Source organism: Sinocyclocheilus grahami, unplaced genomic scaffold (genome assembly GCF_001515645.1).
Source record: "Sinocyclocheilus grahami isolate Dianchi unplaced genomic scaffold, SAMN03320097.WGS_v1.1 scaffold1121.1, whole genome shotgun sequence".
Taxonomy (NCBI): domain Eukaryota; kingdom Metazoa; phylum Chordata; class Actinopteri; order Cypriniformes; family Cyprinidae; genus Sinocyclocheilus; species Sinocyclocheilus grahami.
Genome location: NW_015506300.1, coordinates 208,349 through 217,147, shown reverse-complemented (window position 1 = coordinate 217,147; position 8,799 = coordinate 208,349). Strand labels below are relative to the sequence as shown.

General features: G+C 36.7%; 1 protein-coding gene across 1 annotated transcript in view; it reads right to left on the bottom strand.

Annotated features, from left to right (window-relative positions):
• The window catches only part of LOC107567015 (adhesion G protein-coupled receptor A1-like), an 84,711-nt gene that overhangs the window by 7,331 nt on the left and 68,581 nt on the right, over positions 1-8,799 (bottom strand). The window lies entirely within an intron of this gene.

Sequence of the window (8,799 nt, the reverse complement as noted above, 5' to 3'; positions counted from 1 at the left end):
CAATGAGCAAAATAATGCAGCACATTTAAATTGTCAACGCAAAGAAATAACTGTCTATAAACAAAACTTGCATTACGTCTAAATTAACTCGTATAAATCAAATATAATTTCGTAAATTGCATAAACAATTATGAACAAAACAGCATCATGTATTTATGCATTGCTTAGTCCAAAGAGCCGAAGCGCCATTCACACAGATTGCATTTAAAAACATAAGAGACGCAGTGAAAAGGGAATAAACCTCCACAAATTCGCGACGTTTTTTTCTACAAGTGTAAACTGTTTTAAATTCACATGGCTACATCTCTTGTGTGAGACGCGAGTGCAGCAGTCCTATTTGTCCGTCTAAAAATCTCAGTGAATAGCTTAGTTTCGGTTTTCAACTAATCAAGATATTCTCCGCATTGAGCTTCTATATTTCTCTAATATTTTGAATGCATAACACAACAGCGGCACATCTCGTGGGCTAGACTAACAAAACATTAAAATGCAACAACGTGACGCTCCCTGATGCACACCTAACATTCAAATGCAAATGTTTATTTTAAATTCGACTAATATAATTTTTTTATTCACTATGTCAGGCACAGCACTCAATTCAGCATGTGTTCGTGTTTGTGTGTGCGGTCTGCGTCACTCATAGCACGTGCCTATAGCGTGCGTTATATTGAAAACGTTTTTTTATCGTTATCGAAGAAGGTGTACCGTCGATAAATATCGATACCGTTTTATCGCCCAGGCTTACCTGCATCCCAGCAGAGTCGGAGCAGAACTCCTGTCGGACAAAATCTCCAGGACGCTTCGCTCCATATGACTAGTAATTCTCAAATAACTGCCCTGATGACTTTTGTTCTACCCACTTAAATGATAGAAGTACTTGCGCTGTACAATCTATAAAGACTGTGTCTGTTCCCCGAATAGGGAGGTCAAAATATAAATTTAATTATTTTTCTCTTAGGACTTTTGGTAGTTCCTAGGATAGCAAAGTCCACTAAAGGAGGTAGAGCTTTTTCACATTTGGCTCCCAAACTCTGGAATAGCCTTCCTGATAACGTTCGGGGTTCAGACACACTCTCTCGGTTTAAATCTAGATTAAAGACACATCTCTTTGGCCAAGCACTCAAATAATGCATCTCATAATCTTTTACTGCAGTTATATCTGATCAAATGCACATTATTATTCTTTAGTTTGGGTTAAACAAATCAATGTTGCTTGGTTGGAACAGCAGCTACGCTAATTATGTCTCTATGTGTTTCTCTGTTTCTGCTGGGATTAACATCCCGTGGTAACTAGGATTTACAGAAGCTTCAGTCTGGATCCAGAACACCTGAGAAGAGATGATGCAACCCCTCAGAGGACCTCAGATGATGCCAACCCTGAAACAACATACAGAACTACCACATTTTGCTATAAGTTTGATTGCATCATATAATAATTGATTACATCTTTAACTGAATTTTACTGTACATTTCTGCCATATGTACATCAACGGACAGTCACCACTAGATATACTGTATAAGATAAGCTACTACTAAATATATCGCAGAAAGTTAAAAGAACAGCATTTATTTGAAATATAAATCTTTGGTAATGTTATAAATGTCTTTACTGACACTTTTGATCAATTTAATGCATCCCTGCTGAATAAAAGTATTTCTACTGCAGCACATCTTAAAGGGTGAATCACTTATGACATATTTTGCCATTAATAAAAGTGATAAAAATGGTCATTTTGTGACTTTATATCTATGACTTTATGGCTTGTGTTCAAATGAGACGAGAGTGATAAAACCACATGCTGTGGTAATTTTGGGAACACTTTAAAATAAGGTCCTATTAGTTAATGATGGTTAATTCATTAACTGATATTGACTAACAATGATAAATACATTTGTCACATCAGCTGTTCATTGTTAGCTCATGTCAGCTCAGATCCATTAAAAAAATATTAACAGATACAACATTTGATTTTAATAATGTATTGGTAAAAGTTGAAATTAACATTAAAAACTAATGTTAACAAATTCAACCTTACTGTACAAATATTACTCTTTCATCTAATACACAGATGTGATGCAACTATCTGTAAAGAATTGTTTATATGGAGCAAAACAACAAGAATGACAAGAAACGCTAAACCAGAGCTGCTTAATCATCCAACTATAACAGACGTTCAGCCACTAAAAGCATGAGAAACATTAGCACTTTCACAGAAATACACACAATACTTGCCACTGGGATCATGTGGATGAAAACGGTGCAATAAGGCAAAAACCATGACGTAAGAAGAGGAATGAGCTCCAGGATCATGATCACCACCAGTCCCACAAATTGGCATGAGTGGGTCAAACTGTTCCATACAGATGGCCTTATTACAGCGCAAACAACTCATGCAATCAGATATCAGCACTTTAGCTGATGTTGAAACAAAATGAAGGTGCGGCGTGACTCTCAGCTCAGTTAAATTACAGATGCACCGCTGCGTCTGCGACCTTCATTATACCTGCAGTGTTTACACAGGATCTGATGGGGACTATAATAGCGGAAACACAAACTGCAGGTAGCCGTAACACACTGTATTATTGCTGCTGTATTATTGTAGTTTTTGTTTTGTTTTGGATGCATTTAAAAAGCATTTAAAGTATTTTGAAGTATTTCAAATGCATTTCAAATGTAAAATGCAAGACGCTATAGGCAAAAGCATTGTTTTGTTTTTTTCATGCATCGATCAGGGTTTTCATAACTTGTATTATTTCAGACTAGTGGAAAGAAACCAACCAAAATGCACTTTTAAGTGTTGATTTTATTGCACTTATCCATTTCGTCTGTAGATTTAAGCTAAAGTATATATCTTTAAAGAGTTTTTTCTCCATTTCAGCAGCTCCTACATACAACAACATTTACAGTTTTACTCCTATCTATATTCTGAAGGTTTTTACTGAAGGGTTTGTTCATATATAATTTGCTTGATTTTTATTACTGCACTTTATCTGTTTGCATCCGTAGATTTCAATTACAATACATATCTTTAATTTCTCAAAATGAGGTTCTCCACCACAGCAACACTTACATACACCAAAACTTACAGTTTTATTCCTGTCTATATTCTGATGGCTTTTATAGAGAGTTTTGCTCATATAACATTCTGATTTTATACAACATTTAATTCTCTTAAAACACGGACAGAATGTATTTGTTTTCTGTATGTTGACAGTATTTTCTGATTTATGAAGTGATAAAATGAGAAATCCAAAATCCCTTCTGTAAAAACCTTTAAATCAAATATGGCAATAAAATAAAAAAAATATAAGCTGAACGTTCAGATTTCTGTTTTTGGAAGTTTATGCAAATGAGTGCTTATTTAAACAACATTTCAGTTATAACATTTTTAAACAACGCATAATATAATAATCCTATTCACCTGTAGTGTCTTGCCTTAAAGCACAAACCTAATGTGACTAGGATGTAATAAACAACAAGTAATTGTAAATTAAATGATGTTCCATAAGCCTTTAAATGAGGCTGCAACATGAAGCTACATTGGACTAAAAACCCAAATGCAATAAGAAAACTGTCTGCGGCTGAGAGAGAGACGAGAGCGTGAAATAGATGTGCTGATCCAACCAACAATCAAGAAATAAAACAAACCGCAGGAGGCTCGAAGCGTGAGAGAATTATTCTGAAGACAGATAAATGAAAAACAATCATGCCGCTTGCAGTCAAACAGCAGAATCGCTCTGAAAAGAAACACGTTTCAATCAATCCGGTGAAAGTGCACATCACAGACGAGAAACAACATTACTGAGCTATTGATCCATTTCAGGGCTCTACGTTCAGAATAGCATACTACTCTTATTTAATACACTATTGTCTGCAGTATGCACAGTATGCACTTCTTCTACAAGCACAGAATACTAGTGTGCAATGTACATGAAACTGTCTAATCCTTTGATTAAAAACCAAATTAGTTTGGAGAAAAGAGGGTGAATTGGGGTGTAAATGGAGTTTCTCCTCGCGTCAGAGGACTGAAGATTGGCTAAAGATCTCGCTCTCAGCGTCTGACTCACGTCTTACAGGCCACAGCGTTTCTGACAGAGAACACAGTGTCTGCGCTCGGCTTTCATGTGCCCTAGTTTCAGCACAATCAAACCCAAGCACTCCACTCAGAACTACTAAAAATCCCAGATTAAAAACCACGAACAAGCAGACAAGCTGAACGAAGCTGCGTTAAACTCAGAAAACACGCACACACACACAAAAACTGAGGAACATGTTAGTTCTGCCTTCACTATGCTATAGTATGGCGAAAAGTCCTGTGTGTGTATGTGTATGCACACACATATGTGTATATATTTTATAAAATAATTGTATATTATACATATGCGTGACATTTATACCTTAAACATCTTACACTTATTTTGAAGATGTAGTGTGTATATGCACACACACGCACACGCACACATTAAAACACATACATATTAAAATAAATGTCACCTTAAATGAAATATCATATATAAATATAAAAAATAAAAAAAATAAAATAAAAAAACTCGAAACTGAAATTAATAAAAACTATATTGACATATTTAAAAATGACAACTACAACATCAACAACAAAAAAGCTAACTAATAAAAATATTAAATAATACTAAAATAAACTTTAAAATACTATATAAAATATACAATATTTTAAAAGCTATAATTGTAAGTAATTAACATTTAAAAGTTATTTCAGCTAGCTGTCAAACCAATTCACACTCACTTTAATTTAGTTTAACTTGATGTACTAAAATAACTGAAATTAAAATTAATAATAAAACATGTGAAATATTAATAAAACAACTACATCAACAACAACAACAAAAAAACGAATAAAAATGAAAAACAACAAAACTAATAAAATTTTAAACAAAATGAAAATGAAAAATACAAAAATTAGAACTATTATAAAACAGACAGAGTATATACCACTAAATTGTTAAAGAGGTCATATGATGCGATTTCAAGTTGTTCTTTCTCTTTGGAGTGTCACAAGCTGAGTGCATAGATAAGATCCCTGAAGATGCAAAGACTAAAGTCTCAAAACCAAAGAGATATTCTTCATCACAGTTAAGACTCTGCCACGCCCCCCTAAAACGGCTCGTTCTAACACGCCCCCACATATCTACCTCACTATGTGGACATATTTGCAATATTTGTGAAAGCAAAAGCACTTTATTTGGTCTTCCGGAAGTAGATGCATTTAGGAATCTTTAAGATGACTTACAACAGAACAGCAACGCATTTTATGGACGACCGTTTCGTGAACCTAGGAGAGGAGGTCATTCTGACTTTGCTATGACAATCTGGCGCTTCTGAATCAGCTACTGTTTTGTTATTAGTTTAAGTATTTGCTATTGACTGTTCAAATGCGAGCGAGTGAGAGAGAGAGAGAGAGCACGAGAGAGAGAGCGCGAGAGAGTGAGAGAGAGAGAGAGAGCACGATAAAAAAACTCGAAACTGAAAAGAGAGAGAGTGCGAGAGAAAGAGAGAGAGCGCGAGAGAGAGTGAGAGAGAGAGAAAGAGAGAGAGTGCGAGAGAAAGAGAGAGAGCGCGAGAGAGCGAGAGAGAGAGTGAGAGAGAGAGGGGGGTCACATCACAAACACATACCAGCTTCATCACTGTGTCTGTCACGTGACTCTGTTCCCCTTTCGGGCTCTGTCTTTACATTTATTTTGAAAGATGAAGCTGGCGATTATGGTAAGAGGCGTTACATTTCCGACGCGTGCTTGTGGTGTTCGGCCAATCACAATGCACTGTGTCAGCTGGCCAATCAGAGCAGACTGCGCTTGTCGGCAGGAGGGCTTTGTAGAAAACGAAGCGTTTGAGAGAGGCGGGGCATAGAGGACCTACAATAATGTACAGTATTTGAAAAATAATGCGATTTTTGAACATTAAAGCATGTCAACATATTCTGTTACACCAAATACACAAAATAATGATCTTTAAAAAAGCATCATATGACCCCTTTAATTACCTAGAATGCTGTGTGATCAACATCTGCAAACAGCTAAACTCAACACTTAACTGTAAAACATGGAATCTGTGCTTAATGTTTCTATAAAACTAGTCAGTGACAGATTTACCGCGGTATAAACGGTAGCTTCCACACGCCCAGAGCGAAGATGAAGACTATATTCAGCACACATTGATTTAGGCACAAGCTGTTCTGTGATCGTACATTAATACGCTCTGCGGGAGGTTAATTCACATGTTAAACCGCAGCTGAACACAGACTGATTGGGCTTATAGGCTTGACACAGGTTAAAATGAAGGTCTCTCATGTTTACCGGCGGGATCTTCACTGGATTGGTTTACATGCACAATTTTAGCTTCAATCGGACTGAATTCATTCCGATTTTATGAATCTGAATGTAGTGTTTACATGAGCGCTAAATAAAGTGATCGGGTTGATGTGCGCGTTTATATGTCACCAGCTTCAAATCAGAATTGATTTTTTTTTTTTTACACGCGCACACTGCACAAATATAGAGTTTCCCACTGTTTGCACATAATAACCATACTCTTACACTAAAGAGCAGAATTAATATTATCCATTTCTGGATAAATATTACATATAGACTGCTGTGTTGCTTCTGCGCAGTCATTTCGGTTTCGGTTTTCAATCCGATCGAGTGTTTACATGCGCTCTCCATCGTATTAGAAAAGGAATAAACCACTGTAAGGGCCAGTTTCACTAACAGCCTGCGCAAGCACAAACCATCTTTTGGCGTTAAAACAGTAACGTCAGGATTTACTAAAGATGCACAGTGATGAATTAGCTCTGAAAAGGCGTGGACCCAGTTATTTTTGCGCCTGACCTTATTGAAAATGCATTTGTAGGAGTTTCCCTTTCAGACACAATTTATGGGAGGAGAGTATTCAAATTAATCCAACGCTATCTCACGGCCAATTCGTACATATTTTACGAGGTGGCTAATTCGTACGACCTCACTCGTACGATTTTGTACGACGTGTCTAGACACCAGTGACGGGCAGGTTTAGGGGCGGGGTTAGGTGTAGGTTATTCGTACAAATTCATACGAATTGTGCAACTCGTAAAATACATATACGATTTAGTCAAAATTGTATGAATTTGTACGAGTGAGGTCGTACGAATTAGCCACCTCGTAAAATATGTACGAATTGCCGTGAGATCGGGCTGATGCGTTTTACTAACGTTTGCGATGGTCAAATTACTAGTATGTGCGCCATTATTTAACGTCCAAAAAAGCATGCCTTATACTATTTTGCACTTGAAATGGCTGCATGTGTTGTTGCTAGGAGGAGGCACGGCAGAAAATAAGTTTTTTCCAACATGTATTAATTTATTTTGAATGCCAGAAAGAACACATTATCCGAACATATATTGTTTGCCAAGACATGTTATTTTGAATTCAAACTTCTTTTCAACGTACTGTGGCTTCTTTACTTCTTTATTTGCGACTACACTAATTTGTGCTGCACTTGGTATATTGCGTTGGTCAATATGTAAATGAGATGTTTTGTGTTCTTTAATTTGCGCGTTGTTAGTAAAACACCTGCAGAAATTTTCCCTCCCATCAGCGCTGTTTTGGAATTGCGCTCTCGAGCTAATTCGCCCTGTTTAGTAAAACTGGCCCCAAGTGTCATAAACCAGAGAACAACCTGGAGTAAAGCTGGATGGGTCGTACCTCAGCATGGGTGATCTGGCGGGGTGAGGCGGCGCGTGGTCTCCGTTCTGCGGCTGCTGTGGTTTTTTGGTCACCTGTTTGTAGATGTTTCGTGCCGTGACGCCCAACCAGAGCATCGTGGACAGAGACGAGTAATGCAAGACAATACCGACCTGAAACACACACACAAACACACAGTTCAGTGGTTAAAGTGCAACACACACTGATACAAATCCAGAAAAAACACTGACAGAAAGTACTGTTTCAGCAGCATCTTCGACCATGTAAAATATTTAGGGTCAGTAGGATTTATCAAGAGCGTAAAAATTTATCAAAAGTGAGAGTCAAGACATTTATGATGTTACAAAAGATTTATATTTCAAATAAATGCTGTTCTTTTAAACTTTCTATCCATCTGTGAATCCTGAAAAAACAAATGTATCACGGTTTCCACAGAAATATCGTGCAGCAAATCTGTGTTCAACATTGCTAATAATCAGAAATGTTTCTCGAGCAGCAGATCAGCATATTATACTGATTTCTGAAGATCATGTGACACTGAAGACTGGAGGAATGATGCTGAAAATACAGCTTTGATTATGGGTGGGCGATATGACCGAAATCTTATATCACGATATGACTAATTTTATATCACGATAACGATATATATCACAATATAGTTTTTTTCTTTTAAAAAGGTTTTTATGATATTAAAATCTTTGATACCATATCATTTTCATAATCCTTGTCACCAATGTCAATATCAAACTAATACAAGCTTAAAAAGAGAAAAAAAACAACAAACTCAAGCTCACTAAAGATAAATAAACAGTCAGTGATGAAATAAGGATAAGAAACTAACTGCAAGCAATACGACAAAAACTACAATAAATAAGAAACGCTACATACATGGTGAAAATGAATTAGTCTTCATTGTGATTGATCGATAGACAGACATATGGATAGATGGATGGATAGACGGATGGATAGATGGATAGACGGATGGACAGATGGATAGACGGATGGATAGAAGGATAGACGGATGGACAGATGGATAGACGGATGGATAGAAGGATAGACGGATGGACAGATGGATAGACGGATGGA